Source organism: Entelurus aequoreus, linkage group LG28 (assembly GCF_033978785.1).
Source record: "Entelurus aequoreus isolate RoL-2023_Sb linkage group LG28, RoL_Eaeq_v1.1, whole genome shotgun sequence".
NCBI lineage: Eukaryota > Metazoa > Chordata > Actinopteri > Syngnathiformes > Syngnathidae > Entelurus > Entelurus aequoreus.
The window spans coordinates 24,388,437-24,405,936 of NC_084758.1; the positions used below are offsets into that span (position 1 = coordinate 24,388,437).

General features: G+C 40.3%; 1 protein-coding gene across 7 annotated transcripts in view; it reads right to left on the minus strand.

The window, feature by feature from the left end:
- The window catches only part of enox2 (ecto-NOX disulfide-thiol exchanger 2), a 491,895-nt gene that overhangs the window by 229,641 nt on the left and 244,754 nt on the right, over positions 1–17,500 (minus strand). The gene's annotated exons all lie outside the window — the stretch shown is intronic.

The following is a 17,500-nucleotide window of genomic DNA, read 5'->3' on the forward strand; positions in this document are numbered from 1 at the left end:
GTATGGGCATCTACATCAACTATTTGATTTGCCTGAGAAGCTGGACAGGACGGAAAAAAAAAAAAAAAAAAAGCCGAAAAATCTATTTGTGGCGGACGTAATTCTTTCGCCACAAATAAATGAATGTGTGGGAAACACTGTCCAGGTCCCCCACCAAAATGTTTAATTCACGCACGAATCTGAACTCTGTTTCAAAAAAAGGGACTTTTCAATGCTGTTTGACGATTGCAGACATTTTGATACATGCACAAAAACACTCGAAATTAAACCCTCTCAAAGGCATTTTACATTTGTAGTTGAACCCCGCTGAACTCCGCCGTCTCTGATTTGTAATTTATGTTTACACGAGTGCGTGCGCTCCACCAGAGAGGGGGTGGGGGGGCTTTTAACTAAGAACGCCGAGCTCGGGGGTTGCGGTAAAAAAACAAACAAGCTATCAAAGCCCGGCACCTGAACTTTGAAATAATCATCGGATAAACAAAAGTAAGGTAGAAAACAACAACAATTAACTTTAATAGCTTGTAGGTTAAACTTCGGGTCACAAGCTTTGGAAAAACAGTCTCGTTTGACAGCAATAGGAGGAATAATGCAATATTTACTCCCATTCTTTAATAATAAACAGGAAATATAAAATATGACTGACATGTCACATTAATGACCCTGCAAGCTTAGCAGGCATCAAATAATTATTTTAGGCATGTATGTGGCTTTTTCTTTCAATATTTACTCCAAACATGAGACCTCAGGGAATCTCTCAGTTCAAATTTTCAATTAACTTTTACAGGATTTGCTTGCTTGGGTCAAGTACAGCAAAAAATAACACTTAAAAGTACTCAGAGAGCGCAGTCCCTTTTTGGGGTCTCGGGGGGGGTGGGGTGCTGGAGCCTATCTCAGCTGCATTCGGGCGGAAGGCGGGGTGCACCCTGGACAAGTCGCCACCTCATCACAGGGCCGAGAGCGCAGTCCCTCTCTCACAATATTAAAGAACACTCTAAAAAAGTCCTGGATCCAGACTGTAAACCGGATCACCTCCTTATCCCGTTTCCGACATTTCCTGAAAGTTTTATTACAATCTGTCCGTAACTTTTTTCACGTTAGCTGTAGTAGAGTCATACCAAAGACTATAAAAATGGGACCCATTACCTCCCTGCTTGACACTCAGCACCAAGGGGGTTAAATCACCAAAAATGATTCCCGGGCGCGGCCACCGCTGCTGCTCACTGCTCCCCTCACCTCCCAGGGGGTGATCAAGGGTGATGGGTCAAATGCAGAGAATAATTTCGCCACACCTAGTGTGTGTGTGTGTGACAATCATTGGTAAAAAAAATATTGAAAAAAACCAAAAAAAACCCTAAATAAACTCTCTTGGTACCTGTGGGTGGAGGTAGGCCGTTATCATACACGCACTGGGAAGTTGAGCCTTGTAGCGTAAACGTAAGGTCATAAAGGTAGATATTATCCAGATCAAACACTCAATTTCAGCACTTTTTGAGGTTACTAAATAACTAACTAACCTTGCAAGAATCTTTATAATTAATCCTAGGCATATTTTCGGGAGGTATTCTTGGCTTTATATGCTGTTGTGTTTTCGCTTGAAATTATTATTCTTCATTCATCACTCCAAGCAATGTTTTGAACACATTAAAAAATGAGGCATTTTAACACATAAAAATGTTGGAATGTTATTGGCAAAACATTTCTATTACAGTATTTTCCAAATTATAAGCCGCTACTTTATTCCCCATGCTTTGAATGCTGCGGCTTAAAAAAACGGTGTGGCTAATTTACGGCCATAATGTTTTGTGTTCAACAAAAAAAAATTCATAAAATACAGACACTGAAGAGGTGTGTTATTGTTTGTGCTATGGCGCCATCTTTTGGACCGGTCTGCTCAATGCAGGAGCTGCATATTAAACATGTACTTCCTGTTTTGCTCCTTGAACCGGAAGTATTCGTCCATAGCGTTTCTACTAATATGGATTCTTCATTCATCACTCCAAGCAATGTGTGTAAGTTTTACAATATAACTAAAACAATTCATACTTACTAATCCGTCCCATGTGTGATGTCAGTAGTGTTTTAACACATATTTGTACCTGCTATCGTAACGTAATGAAGCTAGCGTTGTTAGCATTAGCTAATATGCTACCGCGTTTCCGAGTGTTAGTATTTTTAACTTACAATGGCATTCTTTTTGTATTGTTTCAGAAGTTCCTCAGTAAATTCACCAAAACGTCACCGTTGAGTTATTGAGTCTGTTCAGCTGATTGGAGAGCTAGCTTCCGCAGCTAGTAAATGGTAAACGTAGCGCTTTTCTTCTACCTTCAAGGTACTCAAAGCGCTTTGACACTATTTCCACATTCACCCATTCACACACACACATTCACGCACTGATGGCGGGGGCTGCCATGCAAAGCGCTAACCACGACCCATCAGGGGCAACGGTGAAGTGTCTTGCTCAAGGACACAACGGACGTGACTAGGTTGGTAAAAGGTAGGGACCGAACCAGGAACCCTCAGGTTGCTGGCACAGCCACTCTCCCAACTGCGCCACGCCGTCCACACGACGATGACTTCTGTTTTGTTTGATCAGCCGTTTTACTGCCTTGTTACCGCCACAGTTTGGAAACAATTAATGTATATAAATACATATTTACAGAATATTTCTGTGTTAATAACTCATTTCACAACGTATATATCTGCGGTTTATAGTCCGGTGCATCTAATATATGGAAAAATATGTTTTTCTTCTCAAATTTAGCGGATGCGGCTTATATACGGGTGCCCTCTAGAGCCAGGAAAATATGGTACTGTCTATTGGCAGGAATAGAAGAATGTATTTGCTTTACTGGAGAATAATTGGACTCAGTCAACTCTGTACCAGTTCATGTAACCATATTAATGATGTCTTAAACACATTTTGTTTTGCCAATAATGACACTCTCCGTTCACACACTGATGGCGGGCGTTGACATGCAAGGCGCTAACTACGACCCATCAGGAGCAACGGTGAAGTGTCTTCCTCAAGGACACAACGAACGTGACTAGGTTGGTAAAAGGTGGGTACTGAACCAGGAACCCTCAGGTTGCTGGCACAACCACTCCCAACCGCGCCACGACGTCCCCACGACGATGACTTCTGTTTTGTTTGATCAGCCGTTTTACTGCCTTGTTACCGCCACAGTTTGGAAACAATTAATGTATATAAATACATATTTACAGAATATTTCTGTGTTAATAACTCATTTCACAACGTATATATCTGCGGTTTATAGTCCGGTGCATCTAATATATGGAAAAATATGTTTTTCTTCTCAAATTTAGCGGATGCGGCTTATATACCGGTGCCCTCTAGAGCCAGGAAAATATGGTACTGTCTATTGGCAGGAATAGAAGAATGTATTTGCTTTACTGGAGAATAATTGGACTCAGTCAACTCTGTACCAGTTCATGTAACCATATTAATGATGTCTTGAACACATTTTGTTTTGCCAATAATGACACTCTCCGTTTACACACTGATGGCGGGCGTTGACATGCAAGGCGCTAACTACGACCCCTCAGGAGCAACGGTGAAGTGTCTTGCTCAAGGACACAACGAACGTGACTAGGTTGGTAAAAGGTGGGTACTGAACCAGGAACTCTCAGGTTGCTGGCATAACCACTCTCCTAACTGCACCACGCCGTCCAAACGACGATGACTTCTGTTTTGTCTGATCATCCGTTTTACTGCCTTGGGGCGGTATAGCTCGGTTGGTAGAGTGGCCGTGCCAGCAACTTGAGGTTTCCAGGTTCGATCCCCGCTTCCGCCATCCCAGTCACTTCCGTTGTGTCCTTGGGCAAGGCACTTTACCCACCTGCTCCCAGTGCCACCCACACTGGTTTAAATGTAACTTAGATATTGGGTTTCACTATGTAAAGCGCTTTGAGTCACTAGAGAAAAAGCGCTATATAAATATAATTAACTTCACTTGTTACCACCACAGTTTGGAAACAATTAAGGTATATAAATATAACACATGGCACACTGACAAAGCTTAACCTATTGTTACTATAACAATCTACAAGGTTAATGTAGGTTGCTTCTCTTTCTTCCCCTCCATTTTTCTGCATTCTTTCGTATCTCAAGCTATCATTACGTATATGTATTGTTGCATTTGAACAACTGTATTGTTGATAATAAAGGTTAAGTCTTGGTATTGTTCATTATCAATAGCGCTATTTCTATTGGTATTTGTATTGCTCCATTTGTAGTGTAATAATGCTCATTGTCATTTCTATATTATTTCTTATTTTTGCTATTACTTTTACCATCATATTTGTACATGTCGTATTTGCTGATGTTGCTCTATTGTTGTTGTTGTTGTTGTTGTAATTGCTGTTGTTGTTTTTGTCTCTCGGTCTAATCCCCCTCTTGTCCCCACAATTTCCCCCTCTGTCTTCCTTTTTTTCTCTTTCTATCGTCCCCTCCTGCTCCGGCCCGGCTGCACCAAATGATAATATAAATACATTTAATAAAGTCAAATACAAATAAGGCAACAAGAGAAGTATTCTACACTTCTCATTTGTAAAGTAAACCTGAACAGCCGATATGATTTGCCTGAGAAGCTGGACAGAACAAAAAACAAACAAACAAACAAAAAAAAGGTATATAAATACATATTTACAGAATATTTCTGTGTCAATAACTCATTTCACAACGTATACCGTATTTTTCGGAGTATTAGTCGCACCGGAGTATAAGTCGCACCTGCCGAAAATGCATGATAAAGAAGGAAAAAAACATATATAACTTGCACTGGAAAAAACTGCGACTTATAGTCCGAAAAATACGGTATATCTGAGTCTAATATATGGAAAAATATGTTTTTCTTCTCAAATTTAGCGGGTGCGGCTTATATACCGGTGCCCTCTAGAGCGCGGAAAAATATGGTACTGTTTATTGGCAGGAATAGAATGTATTTGCTTTCAGATTACCACAACTCAGGAAAATGGAAGAAAAAAAACACTCAAATACTTCTCTGCTCCTCCACATTGTAGCGATGCTATATTCAAGGTAATAATAATAATAATAAGTGAGTGCACGCGCTCAACATCCTCATCCATCGTGTTTTGTGCTGCGATCAAACACAGCGAACTCGGGGCCAAGTGCAGGTTTTCCTGCTGTCTTCAAGGCTCCGGCAATGCAGAGCCGCAGCCCCGGTCCGTAAGCCTGTGGCCATTAGGCTGGGAGTGAGAGTCTACAGACAGAGCACAGCGCCTTCTGGCACCATTCATTATTTAGCTCTCACATGTTTGTAGGCGCTGCAAGATGGGGTGAAGTGGCAATAAATCTCTGACCGCTGCGGCGCAACACAGCAGGGACAAGACAAAAGAAAAAGAAAACGAGTAAAACATGGACTAGATGGTCGCTCGCAATGTTTGCTTTGTGTAGTCGATGGATTCGCTTATGAAGCTACTGCATGCTTTATTGGAGAATAATTGGACTCAGTCAACCCTGTACCAGTTCATGTAACCATATTGATGACGTATTAATCATTCTGCTTAGAACACAATGGAAACACATTTTGTTTTGCCGATAATGACACTCTCCTGATGACAAGGATAAGCGATGGGTGATTACCAGTATTTCGGAAACAAAGCCCATATCATGCATCAAAAAAAGTCATCGTCAATGACCCATTAGCTGCAGAAGCTAGCTCTCCAATCAGTTAAACAGACTGATGTCACTTCCTGTGTGGTCTTTCTGATGTAATATCCTCTCCGAACTCCGTTTATTAATGACCGATAAGTCCATACAGAGCTAAGAGCCGGAGATTCAAGAAATACACGGCGCACAAAATTATCCAAGGAGGGGAACCTTAAACGATGGGTTAGTGTGTAGGGATGATGTTTGATAAGAAATTATCGAGTTCGAGCCTATTATCGAATCCTCTTATCGAACCGATTCCTTATTGATTCTCTTATCGAGTCCAGATAGGTTGTTGTATATAGAAAAAAACCGCACAATATTTGGTTTAACAAATCACTTCACATTCTCTACTGCTCGCTACTATAGTATTACCATATCTGAGTTATTGTGCAGAAATGTGGGGAAATAACTACAAATGTGCGCTACATTCGTTAACCGTGTTACAAAAAAGATCAATTAGACTGATACATAATGTTGGATATAGAGAACATACAAACACTTTATTTATTGAGTCAAAAATAATCAAGTTTGCTGATTTGGTAAAATTGCAAACAGCTAAAATGATGTGGAATTAAATGATGGAATGGATTAAGTAAAGAAGTTAAACATTGTACTGATATGATCCACTTTAAGAGGTTGTTCAAATTTTTTAAGATGAAAGTACCAATGATTGTCACACACACACTAGATGTGGTGAAATTTGTCCTCTGCATTTGTCCCATCCCCTTGGGGAGCAGTGGGCAGCAGCTGCGCCGCGCCCGGGAATCATTTTTGGTGATTTAACCCCCAACTCCAACCCTTTGTTGCTGAGTGCCAAGCAGGGAGGTTATGGGTCCCATTTTTATAGTCTTTGGTATGACTCAGCTGGGATTTGAACTCCAACCTACCGATCTCAGGGCGGACACTCTAACCACTAGGCCACTGAGATGAATAGTGCTTACAAAGTACAAAGAAGAAGAATTATGAGAAATACTTTCAACCTTATTGACAATAAGATATTCTTCATCTCAGTATATTAATAATGACTGAATTAATTAATTACATATTACAAAACTGTTGTATATACTAATTCACAGATATTTTATTATAAAAAGGTCAGTAAATGATGTATATATTTGTAAACGCTATGAAGTGGGAAAGGGGTAGGATTAAATAAGCTTTACTTCTTCCTACTCCTGTAAAGTGAAATGATATGAAACTGTGATGTATTATGATGTGTCGGATCATGTTTTGTTTTGTTATGTTTTGTTAGTTTTGGACATCCTTAGTTGTTTTGTGCACTTCGGGGGTTTGTTTTAGTCACCATGGTTACTTATGATTTTCACCTGCCTTGTACGCGCACCTGTTGTTCATCAGAGACTTTATTTAAGCCTGCCTTTTCCCGCCCTGTCACTCATCGTGGCTTCATTGTTTGCATCTGCAACAGTTACGTTGGCATTCTGGTTTTCGAGCGCATGATTCCTGTGCTAAAGTTACCTTAGCTTCTAGTATTCCTGTGCTAAGTAAGTTTTTGCTTTAGCTTCTCCTGCGAACGGCACGCTTTCCTTTTGTTTCGTTCCTGTCTGTTGTAATGTGTATGATTTATGCGAAATAAATCATCTCCTACCAGCACGCTTTCGTCCGGAGCCGTCAGTTTTGCGTCCCGGGAGAACGAACCGCTGCACCCCACCGTGACAAATGACTGAGCTACGTGACGTCATTTCTTGTGATGTCCTACGGGGCATTTGTTATGGGGACGGGATTCGTTCCCAGGGATTCGAATAAAAAAACAACTCTTTTTCTTTACTATAGTGGTCTCGATAACGGGTACCGGTTCTCAAAAAGGGATTTCTTATCCAACAACCGGGAAAACCGGGTTCGAGCATCATCCCTATTAGTGTGGCTGACACGGGGTTTAGGCTAAATAATTATCCATTTAAGGAGTTATCCGGCTTAATGCCGACAGGGTCTCAATAACTCCACGGTGAAGTTTTGGTGAATTTACTGAGAAATTTGTGAAACTGAAACAAAACCAAAAAAATGCCATTGTGTACTCATAATACTAATACTAATACTAATGTTACGCTTTGAACCCTAAAACGGTGCAGCTAATTTATGGATTGTCCTTCGCTAACGACCATAATCTTTTGTATTCAGCAAATAGTTTTCATATTAAACCAACGGAGACACTGAATAGGTTTGTTATTTTTTGTGTTCTGGCGCCATCTTTTGGACAAGTTCACTCACAGCAGGTGCGGCGGGTTGAAAATGTACTTCCTGTTTCGTGCCTTGAACCGTTTCTGCTCGAAAGGATTTATGGCCATAATGTTTTGAGTTCAACAAATAGTTTTCATAAAACACAGCCAGAGACACAGAAAAGGTGTGTTATTGTTTGTTCTATGGCGCCATCTTTCGGACGGGTTCGCTCACTGCAGGTGCTGCAGATTACAAAATGTACTTCCTGTTTTGCTCCTTGAACCGGAAGTATTCGTCCATCGCGATTCCACTCGTACGGGTTCTTCATTCATCACTCCAAGCACTGTTTGTAAGTTTTACAATATAACTAAAACTATTCTTACTTGTTGTGATGTCTGGAGGAGTCCTTTCATGCGTATTTGTATGCGCTATCGTAATGTATTGGACATTAGCAAATATGCTAACACGTTTCCGAGTGTCTGTGTTAGTATTATTAACTTAGTGTGTTAGTGTCATTTTTTTGGTATTGTTTTAGTTTCGTAAATCCACGTGATTGAGTCTGTTTAGCTGATTGGAAAGCTAGCTTCCGCAGCTAGTGGGTCCATGACGATGACTTCTGTTTTGTTTGATCAGCCGTTTTACTGCCGTGTTACAGACACTGTTGGGAAACATTTAAGGTACACTACCGTTCAAAAGTTTGGGGTCACCCAAAAAATTTTGTGGAATAGCCTTCATTTCTAAGAACAAGAATAGACTGTCGAGTTTCAGATGAAAGTTCTCTTTTTCTGGCCATTTTGAGCGTTTAATTGACCCCACAAATGTGATGCTCCAGAAACTCAATCTGCTCAAAGGAAGGTCAGTTTTGTAGCTTCTGTAACGAGCTAAACTGTTTTCAGATGTGTGAACATGATTGCACAAGGGTTTTCTAATCATCAATTAGCCTTCTGAGCCAATGAGCAAACACATTGTACCATTAGAACACTGGAGTGATAGTTGCTGGAAATGGGCCTCTATACACCTATGTGGATATTGCACCAAAAACCAGACATTTGCAGCTAGAATAGTCATTTACCACATTAGCAATGTATAGAGTGTATTTCTTTAGAGTTAAGACTAGTTTAAAGTTATCTTCATTGAAAAGTACAGTGCTTTTCCTTCAAAAATAAGGACATTTCAATGTGACCCCAAACTTTTGAACGGTAGTGTATGTAATTAAACATTTACATAATATTTCTGGGTAAATAACTCGTATATATCTGCGGTCTATAGTCTGATGCGGCTAATATATGTACAAAATTTGTTTTACTTCAAAAATTTGGTGGGTGCGGCTTAAATACCGTAATACGGTAACAAGGAAAGGTTTTTCGCTTTCGGCGACAAATCAGCTTTTTATTAGATTAATCCAATTGTGTGTTGGGTTCACTTGTTTAATTTTTTAGCAAGCAGCAATACGTTTCATACATCTTTTGATGCATCACAAATGCTTTTCTCCCCGGAAATATTGATTGTCACCTGTCGCCATTTGTTATCAGGAGAGTGTCATTATCGGCAGAAGAAAACGTGTTTCCGGACTTGCATTGTAGAATAAGCTTTGCAGTCTGTAATACAAAATATGACAAATGACGAAATAAACAACCTGCTGACTGACATAATCTCTCATCAGATAATGTTGGTTTTTTTCTGGACAACGGCGTGAAAGTGCCAATGTGGAAGGAGAAATGACATCATATTCGGTAATCCTCGCAAAACTACACGCTATTGGTCGATGACACGCCCAAACTAGCTGGTTGTGACAAAGTAGCGCACGTCTTCTGCATACATTGCTTTAAGAAACGATGATTCAACAATCACAGTTGATTGATTATTCAAGGCCTACTGAAATGAATTTTTTTTTATTTAAACGGGGATAGCAGATCATACACAGTATGTGTGTCATACTTGATCATTTCGCGATATTGCCATATTTTTGCTGAAAGGATTTAGTAGAGAACATCGACCATAAAGTTTGCAACTTTTGGTCGCTGATAAAAAAGAGCCTTGCCTGTACCGGAAGTAGCGTGACGTCACAAGCTGGAGTGCTGCTCACATTTCCCTATTGTTTACACCAGCAGCGAGAGAGATTCGGACTGAGAAAGCAACGATTACCCCATTAATTTGAGCCAGGATGAAAGATTCGTGGATGAGGAAAGTGAGAGTGAAGGACTATGGTGCAGTGCAGGACGTATCTTTTTTCGCTCTGACCGTAACTTAGGTACAAGGGTTCATTGGATTCCACATTTTCTCCTTTTTCTATTGTGGATCACGGATTTGTATTTTAAACCACCTAGGATACTATGTTCTCTTGAAAATGAGAGTCGAGAATGCGAAATGGACATTCAGTGACTTTTATCTCCACGACAATACATCGGCGAAACACTTTAGCTACGGAGCAAACGTGATAGCATCGGGCTCAAATGCAGATAGAAACAAAATAAATAAACCCCTGACTGGAAGGATAGACAGAAAATCAACAATACTATTAAACCCTGGACATGTAAATACACGGTTAATGCTTTCCAGCTTGGCGAAGCTTAACAATGCTGTTGCTAACGACGCCATTGAAGTTAACTTAGCAGCGGGACCTCACAGAGCTATGATAAAAACATTAGCGCTCCACCTACGCCAGCCAGCCCTCATCTGCTCATCAACACCCGTGCTCACCTGCGTTCCAGCATCGACGGAAGGACGAAGGACTTCACCCGATCATCCGTGCGGTCGGCGGCTAGCGTCGGCTAGCGCGTCTGCTATCCAAGTCAAAGTCCTCCTGGTTGTGTTGCTGCAGCCAGCCGCTAATACACCGATCCCACCTACAACTTTCTTCTTTGCAGTCTCCATTTTTCATTAAACAAATTGCAAAAGATTCACCAACACAGATGTCCAGAATACTGTGGAATTTTGCGATGAAAACAGAGCTTTTTTATATTGGATTCAACGGTGTACCAATACTTCCGTTTAACTAGTGACGTCACTCGCATACGTCATCATACAAAGACGCTTTCAACCGGAAGTTTAGCGGGAAATTTAAAATTGCACTTTATAAGTTAACCCGGCCGTATTGGCATGTGTTGCAATGTTAAGATTTCATCATTGATATATAAACTATCAGACTGCGTGGTCGGTAGTAGTGGCTTTCAGTAGGCCTTTCAAATTCCAATAGTGTAAACATGGCGACGTTTCGGTAGGGGTGGACAGCAATGATAAGAATATCAAGAGAAGCGGATTGTACTAGTTGATGCAAGCATGGCAGTACGGAAACAATAAGTGCATATATTGTTTTGTTTTTATCACTGCCAGTGCAGAAGTTAACTTTTGTGTCATGACACACACGCACACACACACACACACACACACACACACACACACACACACACACACACACACACACACACACACACACACACACACACACACACACACACACACACACATACCCAGACAAGAATCCCCAAATGAATGAAAAGGCGAGAGGCAGCCCTATTTGTAGTCTGCTATGCATTTCAAATCACTCTTCTCTTCCACAGATAAAACAGCAGCCAGGACGCTGGCGGCGTCCTCCTCGCAGGCTGCATATTTAATTTAAAGGTTAACTTAAAGATGCCGCAGAGTCGGATTGAAAAAGCCAAAAAAAAAAACCACACGATATCAAAGTTGAGGGTCTCGTTCAGCCTCCATATGAATCAGAGTGAAAAGTATTTGCATAACCGCGTGTGATTATGATAAACAGTCCAATCATGTCACTCGATTCCCTTCACACGGAAACAAAGGCCAATCAGCGTCCGTCAACCTTCTTGGTTTGAACAAAAAAAACAAAACACTGAATCAGAGGCAGCGCAGTGATGTGAAAATGTCTCATTTCAATTTCAATGGTGACTGACATGCGCTTTTGTCAGCCATATTTCTCCTGTGACCGATAATTAGCATTAGAATGACGTGGAGCAGAGTGACCTGTTGGACTGATGACTTGGATGTCGGCTTTTCATTACGGAGGATTCAGTACAGAGCACAGTGGAGGGCCCACACAGGACAGGTCAGGGGTGTCCTAACTTTTTGACTTAGGGGACGCATTGGGCTAAAAAAACCAGCATGTCAAGTAACTATAAATCGCCTATATGTGTGCATGTTATATTAATACAATGAATACATCATTAATAATTAATATATTTGGATATTAAGGAGTATGTGATAGTTCAACTCCTACCTTGTTTACTTCCGTGATGACCTCCTTAAGGTTTTGTAATCAATCAGAAATATCAAGCAGCTAAAATGTGCCAAACATGGATAAGTGTGGAGAGTGTTTTGCATTTTTCCCATCGTGCACTGTAATGGATTTAAATGGGTGTAATTTAGAATTTTTATAAGTGCTTGGATTTTTTTTTTTTAGAACATCCACTAAGTTCAGTGAGCAAATGTGACAATGTGTGTTGACTTTTGTGTTGGTTAGTTTTTTGAGGCTTTTTTGGGCCTTGAGTCAGGAAGGTTGTTTGGATTGGGTCATATAAATAAATGTTGTGCTTTATCCACTTCAAATCACAATTAATGGTCATTAACCTGATTTACTTGCTTTGCCGCAATCAGATTATCAGGTACTTAAAATTAATTTGAAAACACCCCGCAGGCCATAATCCATCATATTAGACTGATGATGTCTCTCGGACCATTGTTTGGACACCCCTGCGTTAGGTGATAGGTGTGTAAATGTATTAGTTTTTTTCCAATGAACCGCAATTCTTAGTTGTAACGATTCTTAATCGATTTTGAAAAATTAAAAATCTGTTAAAAAAAAAATATATATATATATATATATATATATATATATTAAAAATAATATTTTTTAAACAGATTTTTAATATTATTTTATATATATATAATATTTTTTTTAAGAGATTTTTATTTTAAAAAAAAAAATAAAAAAAATTAAAAAAAAAAAAATATATATATATATATATATATATATATATATATTTAATTTTTTTTTTTTTTTTTTAACAGATTTTTAATGAGTAATGACATGAATAAAAGTATTTGGCCACGCATCCAAATGATCAGAATCAGGTGTCCTAATCATAGGTGTATAAAATCAAGCACTTAGGCATGGAGACTGTTTCTACAAACATCTGTGAAAGAATGGGCCGCTCTCAGGAGCTCAGTGATTTCCAGCGTGGAACTGTCATATGATGTCACCTGTGCAACAAATCCAGTCGTGAATTTTTCTCGACCCTAAATATTACTAAATCAACTGTCGGCTTTATTATAAGAAAATGGAAGAGTTTGGGAACAACAGCAACTCAGCCACCAAGTGGTAGGCCACGTAAACTGACAGAGTGGGGTCAGCGGATGCTGAAGTGCATAGTGCAAAGACTTTCTGCACATTCAGTTGCTACAGAGATCCAAACTTCATGTGACCTTCCAATTAGCCCACGTACAGTACGCAGAGAGCTTCATGGAATGGGTTTCCATGGCCGAGCAGCTGCGTCTAAGCCATACATCACCAAGTCCAATTCAAAGCGTGGGATGCAGTGGTGTAAAGCACGTCGCCACTGGACTCTAGAGCAGTGGAGACGCCTTCTCTGGACTGATGAATCACGCTTTTCCATCTGGCAATCTGACGGACCAGTCTGGGTTTGGAGATTGCCAGGAGAACGCTACATTTCGGACTGCATTGTGCCGAGTGTGAAATTTGGTTGAGGAGGAATTATGGTGTGGGGTTGATTTTCGGGAGTTGGGCTTGGCCCTTTAGTTCCAGTGAAAGGAACTTTGAACGCTCCAGGATACCAAAACATTTTGGACAATTCCATACTCCCAACCTGGTGGGAACAGTTTGGAGGGGGCCCCTTCCTCTTCCAACATGACTGTGCACCAGTGCACAAAGCAAGGTCCATAAAGACATGGATGACAGAGTCTGGTGTGGATGAACTTGACTGGCCTGCACAGAGTCCTGACCTGAACCCGATAGAACACCTTTGGGATGAATTAGAACGGAGACTGAGAGTCAGGCCTTCAGTGTGTGACCTCACCAATGTACTTTTGGAAGAATGGTCGAGCATTCCTATAAACACACTCTGCAACCTTGTGGACAGCCTTCCCAGAAGAGTTGAAGCTGTAATAGCTGCAAAAGGTGGACCGACATCATATTGAACCCTATGGGTTAGGAATGGGATGGCACCTCAAGTTCATATGTGAGTCAAGGTGGGTGGCCAAATACTTTTGGCAATATAGTGTATATAGTAGATAAGACAAAATCAGTGTATTGATGTCGACTAGACATACATCAATTGGATATTTTTAGTTTCATTTTAAAAGTAATTAAAAGCGGTTTACTACATTTTGCTCCCCTTACAATGACCCTAAAACCAAGGATGTACCAAACCATCATTTCAAAATAGTGATATGTCATGTTCATATCAAGCATAGCCTTATTCTATATTTTCCATGTGGTTTGAAAGCAGGCAGAAAGGCTTGCTTTGTTTGTTTTTCCTCCTGTGGATGTGGAGTGCCGAACCCGGCAGTCATGTCCCAGGGTCCCTGAGCCGGTTTCGTCGCTGCAGCAACACCGAGCGCGGGTGGCTGTGACGGAGCCACCAGAAACGTAAACAGGATATGACATCGCACGGGGAAGACAATCGAGACACGGCCTAAGTGGAGAACAGCGCTCTCATGGGAATACTTTATAGTGAAGACGGTGCATGATATGCTGCTGTGCCACACTATATTCAGAAAAAGAGAGAAAAAAGACAATCTGGCCGATCGTTTTGTTTCGTTGATTAGTGCGGCACATTATATTCTAATCTGGGTTCACTGGAATAAAACAATGTGTGTCTTTATGGCTCATTACTGTTAAGTCACTGTGACCTTGCAAAGGTACTGTATAGCCCCTCCTCCCCAACACACACACACACACACACACACACACACACACACACACACACACACACACACACACACACACACACACACACACACACACACACACACACACACACACACACACACACACACACACACACACACACACACACACGCACACACACGCACACACAGGTGAATATCCCAAGGGGCCGTCCTGTGTGACAGCTGAAGTCAGCCTATTACATTATTTACCTTCTTACAACTTCCTGTCATGCAGCAGTCACACACTGACATGGAGTTAATACTTTATATGTATATCCGTTATGATGCGGATTTTTGGTGCTTTAACACGTCCACTGTGACTGCGGTTGTGGGATTCACAATATGAAGAAAAAAATAACAACAATTTCCCATAATAAGAACAATGTCATGGGAACAAGCATGGTATTAAAGCACATGTGTCAAACTCAAGGCCCGGGGGCCTGATGTGGCCCGCAACATAATTTTATCTGGCCCGTAAACACCTGGAAAAGATATGTGTCAATAAAGTACTTAAATAAAGTATTTTCTCACTAAATGTAAGTGATTTTTTTTCAATTTGACAGACAAAATATACGTAGTGCTTGAAATTGCACACCCTTTAAACTTTAATAGTATCCAATATTGCAACACATATTACAGTATATTATCTTACTTTCCAAACATGTTTTTGTCTAAATAAAAATAAATAATAAAAAATAAATACAAATAATAAATATAAAATAAAATACAACATATACATATACATAATATAATGGCGACACTTTAATATGGGGAACATACTCTAAGTAACAAAGACTAAATTAAAAGTTATTTGGAGACTAGTGGAACATATTCTAAGTAACAAAGACTTAAGTTATTTGGTTAGGGTTAGTAATGCATTAATAAGTACTTAATAATAACTATTTAAGAGTCAATATGTTACTAATTTGCATGTTAACAAGCAACTAATTAATGGTGAATATGTTCCCCATACTAAAGTGTTACCAATATATATATATATATATATATATATATATATATATATATATATATATATATATATATATATATATATATATATATATATATATATATATATAAATATAAATACTTAACTTTACAGCAAACTACCCATCAAATTAATGGGTTTTGCGTTCTTTACAGCGTATTACTGTAAATTGAAAAAGATTACTAGTGTTTTTTGCGTTAAAATTCTGTGGACTGAGCTGCCAGTTTTTGACTGTAAAATCTATGTTTGTTGTTTTTAACGGTGATATACTGAAAAAATAACTTGTACTGTTTTCCCATTAGCAATATAATGTTGTAAAAAACAATGTCAATTTCACACAAAAATTCTGGCAACTAAGCTGCCAGCTTTTTCCGTAAAAAAAAAACCCTCCAAAAAGCAGTGGTACTGTTTTTCCATTTACCGTAAAATGTTGTAAAAAATAAAATAAAAACACTATATTTTACAGTAACATTTTGTAAATTTAAAGTTTTTACTGTAAAATCGACAGTCTACTTAAAACAATTTATATAATTAATAATGTAATCCAGAGGCAAATTCATGCATTGCCCTCTGATGGCAGCCATAACTGCCATGTGGCCCTCAATTAAAACTCATTTGACACCCTTGGTATAGAGCAGGGGTGTCAAAGTCAAATGGACGGAGGGCCAAATAAAAAATTTAGCTACAAGCCGAGGGCCGGACTGTTCGAATGTTCATTGAAAAATTTTTAAATGACGCATATAGTCTAGTGAACCTAATTGAACCTACTGAAAACCTAACAAATATATTCCAATATGATCAGATAAATAAAGCAATATTTTCTTATGGCTCTGTCAGTAATCTTTAATTTTCAACAGACACAAAAGACAAATTTCCTTTATATAAAAATCCCCATAACATGAACATTAAATGAAAGAAACCGGTATTCAAGGCACCATCAGTAGCCTATATTTTCTATTTTAGCAAAAGTGGGCTAAATTTACTTCAAAGAAAAAAACAATAATAGCAATTTTCTATCATCCACTCAACTGAAATATTTTTAAAATATAATTAAATTGAAATACAATAAAATAAAGTGCAAAAATCTATAAATCAAAAACAACACTTTGTTTAAGGAGAAGTAACATGCAGTGAAAACAAATATTAAACTTTAACTTTTAAACTTGAATTGAGTAAAAACTCTAAATATGTGATTGCACAGTAATGTTCACATTAAACCCCCCTCCTCCCTCCGTGGGAGGGAGGCGAGTTGGGTGCCCGAAACCCCCCGCTGGTTTCGGCCCGCCCCTTGGCGCGCGTGGCACGGCGGGCTCCGCGACCCGACGGCTGGCCTTCGTGGCTTGACGGCGGGCGCGTCCCGACGGGCCGCGCGTAGGGGTCAAACGCAGAAGTCTCAGGGCCTCGTGGTGAGGGGGTGGCCTGCGGGTTTCGGCCCGCTTGACCCCCCCGCTCCGCTTGGCGCGCGCGGCACATGACGGGTTCCGCCACCGACGCTCGGGCTGCAGCCCGACGGTGGTGCGGGCCCGGCGGTGACGCGCGGTTTGGGGAAACAAAGCAGAAGTCTCAGGGCCTCGGGGCCGGGTTTCGGCCCGCCCCCTTGGCGCGCGTGGCACGGCGGGCTCCGCGACTGACGGCCGGGCTGCAGCCCTTCGGCCGGCAGGCGCGTCCCGGCGGGCCGCTCGCCCCCTTTCGGAACCTTGGACCGGCATCCGCTTGGT